Consider the following 3,565-nt stretch of genomic DNA (forward strand, 5'->3'; position numbering starts at 1 on the left):
GAATTTGTCAAAAGCATACACCACTGCAAGAAGCTCCTTCTCTGTCGTGGTATAGTTCTGCTGAGCCTCGTTCATCGTTTTGCTTGCATAATAGATCGGTCTAAACTTCTTCTCAATTCTTTGCCCAAGAACAGCTCCGACGCATGTGTCACTAGCATCACACATCATTTCAAAGGGCAATTCCCAATTTGGTGCAGCTAGAATGGGTGAATTGATCAGTTTGCCTTTCAGAATCTCAAATGCCTTTATACAGTCTGTTCCGAAAGTGAAATCCACATCTTTATGTAACAGAGCTGATAGTGGTAATGCTATCTTTGAGAAGTCTTTTATGAATCTTCAGTAGAAACCCGCGTGCCCAAGGAAACTTCTAACATCTTTGATATTAGCAGGAACAGCCAGCTTCTCTATCACCTCCACCTTTGCTTTGTCTACCTCCATTCCATGTTCCGAGATCTGATGTCCGAGCACAATTCCTCCCGTGACTATGAAATGGCACTTCTCCCAATTTAGGACTAAGTTTGTTTCTCTACATCATACTAACACGACCTCCAGGTTGTTTAGACAGCTTTCAAATGAATTTCCATACACGGAGAAGTCATCCATGAAGATTTCCACCGTTCGCTCCACTATATCATGAAAGATAGACATCATGCACCTCTGAAATGTAGCAGGGGCATTACCCAACCAAAAAGGCATGCGTTTGAAAGCGTAAGTCCCGTATGGGCAAGTAAAGGTTGTTTTCTCTTGATCTTCATAATGGATGGCAATCTGATTATACCCCGAATACCCATCAAGGAAGCAGTAAAATGCATATCCCGCCAATCGTTCCAACATCTGATCAATGAAGGGCAAAGGAAAATGATCCTTCCTGGTTGCCTCGTTGAGCTTTTGGTAGTCCATGCATACTCGCCATCCTATTATGGTACGTGTGGGAACCAATTCATCTTTTTCATTTAGAACAACCGTGGTACCTCATTTCTTTGGAACTACATGTACTGGGCTCGTCCAAATGCTGTCAGAAATGGGATAAATAATTCCTGCATCCAATAGCTTGATTACTTCTTTCCTTACGACCTCCTTCATGTGTGGGTTCAATCTGCACTGTGGCTGGACACACGGCTTGTGGTCCCTTTCCATTAGGATCCGATGAACACACACCGCTGGACTAATCCCCTTGATGTCATCTATCTTCCACGCAAGTGCATCTTTGTTTCTTCTTAATACCTCCATGAGTTGAGCTTTCTGATCAGGGGTTAATTTGGAAGATATAATCACCGGGCTTCCGTTTGGTGGTTTGAGGAAGGCATATTCTAAGTGTGATGGCAGAGGTTTTAGTTCAGGTTTAGACAAAGGCACAGTGGGCATTTCTGGTGGTTCTTGATGACTAGGAATATTGGGATCTGGAGGGAGCGTTGAAGCTTCTGTCTCGATAGAACAACATGTTCCTTCACAGAGATTCACCTCTTCTCCCAAGAGTGCCTCCAATGTGTCATGTCCATGTTCATGCGAATCAGACAAACTTTGGAAATCATCTAAGAAATATCATGTGTCATCACTAGTGTTAGCTCATCTCATAGCTTCATTCATTTTGAAAATGATTTCTTCCCCATTAATTCTTAAAAATAATTGCCCTTCTCCTACATCAATCAATGCTTTACCCGTTGCTAAGAACGGTCTACCCAGAATAATAGGAACATGCAAATCCTCATTTATGTCCATTATGATGAAATCAATAGGTAGTATAAACTTCCCTACTTTGACTAACACATCCTCCACAACTCCCCTAGGGTAGCATACAGACCTATCAGCCAACTGAATGGACATTCTAGTTGGTTGTGGTTCTCCTAACCCCAGCTTAGCATACACATAATATGGCATTAGGTTTATACTTGCTCCTAGGTCACATAATGCATTTTCAATGTTTAACTTGCCAATAGAACATGGAATTGAAAAACTCCCTGGATCCTTTAGCTTTTTTGGAAGCTGCTGCTTGTTCTGGAGTACTGAAGAGCAGTCCCTGTTCAGTTGGATCATCGAGATGTTTTCCAATTTCTTCTTATTGGATAAGATATCTTTCAAGAATTTTTCATATGTGGGCATCTGGGCAAGTGCTTCCATAAAGGGGATGTTGATATGCAACTTCCTCAAGGTGTCTAGCACTTTTGAATTTTTCTCTTCAAGCTTTTTGTTTACGAGCCTCGTCGGATATGGTACATGTGGTACATAGGGAGGAGGTGGATGATACTTCTTCCCTGGTTCCGCCTGGTCATTGTCAGATGTGATATCTGTCTCGGCTGACTTCTCCTGGTTAGGAACAGTCTGTTCCTCTTCTTTCTCGGTAAGTCTGGACCTACCTACACACTCAACACTTTTATTAGTCATCAAATGAGGATTAGTTTCCTTACCAGATCGTAGAGTGATATCCATGACATGTCCTTTAGGGTTTGGTTCGGTATTACGCGGCATCACCCCTTTTCCTTTTGATGATGAAGCATCCAGTTGATGAACTTGTGTCTCCAAATTTTTGATGGAAGCCTGTGTCTGCTTCATAAATTGCATCATCATGGTTTTCATGTCCTGTTCTACATCCTTCTTGGGTGGAACAGGCTGTTTGTAGTGCTATTGAGACTGTCTCTGATAGTGTCCTCCTTATTGCTGCTGGTATCTAGGTTGCTCCTGCTGGTTTGGCTGTCCAGTCCATCTGAAATTTGGATGATTTCTTGTAGCTGGATTGTATGTATTGGAGTACGTATTTGGTGGGTTCCTTTGATTGTATCCAGCATAATCACATTATTCCTGCTCACCTTTTCCTTGCTGAACTCCAGGACAGTTGATGTTGAAGTGAGGCCCTCCACAAAAATCACAAACATCATTAAATGGTGGTTCACTATGAATGGATGAGACATTGATCTTGCTGAGCTGCCTGGCAAGCTGTTCCACTTGGGTCGTCAGCTTTGAAACTATGTCACCATCTGCCGTTCTTTTTCCTTCACTCCTAGCTGAGTGTCAATTATAACTTGTGCTTACCACCTTTTCAATGAGGTCGTACAAGGCTTGTGGTTCAAGATCCTCGGGGTTACCATTCGCAATGGATTCAATCTGGATTTTGTACGTGTTGGTGACTCCATTGTAAAAATTCTGCACTTGCATCCACATGGGGATTCCATGATTTGGTACCCTTCTTAACAACTCTTTGTACCTTTCCCATGCTTCAGCCAAGGATTCATCCTCTTCTTGCATGAAACGGGACACCTCATTTCTGAGTTTGATGGCCTGTCTAGGTGGAAAGTATTTCATCAGAAAAGCATTGGACATGTCCTGCCATGTTGCTATGGTTCCTGACTGTAGGTTCTTTAGCCAGTTCTTTGCTTTATCTTTGAGAGAAAAATGAAACAACTCCAGCCTTATCACGTCATCGGAGACTCCTCGGTTTGATTGGAAAGTGTTGCACAGTGTAATAAACTCCTGGATATGTCCATTTGGATCTTCCGACTGGTATCCATTGAATTGCACGGCTGCTTACAACATCTGTATCATGGATGCTTTTAATTCAAACATGTTGTTC

At 42.4% G+C, this 3,565-nt stretch overlaps 1 non-coding gene across 1 annotated transcript; it reads left to right on the forward strand.

Moving 5' to 3' along the window:
• Positions 1 to 3,160: 3,160 nt before the first annotated feature.
• On the forward strand, positions 3,161 to 3,267 carry LOC136204942 (small nucleolar RNA R71). The gene has a single exon (XR_010675753.1). It is a non-coding gene; the product is annotated as a small nucleolar RNA R71 (small nucleolar RNA).
• The last annotated feature ends 298 nt before the right edge of the window (positions 3,268 to 3,565 follow it).

This window comes from Euphorbia lathyris, chromosome 8, assembly GCF_963576675.1.
Source record: "Euphorbia lathyris chromosome 8, ddEupLath1.1, whole genome shotgun sequence".
NCBI classification, from domain to species: domain Eukaryota; kingdom Viridiplantae; phylum Streptophyta; class Magnoliopsida; order Malpighiales; family Euphorbiaceae; genus Euphorbia; species Euphorbia lathyris.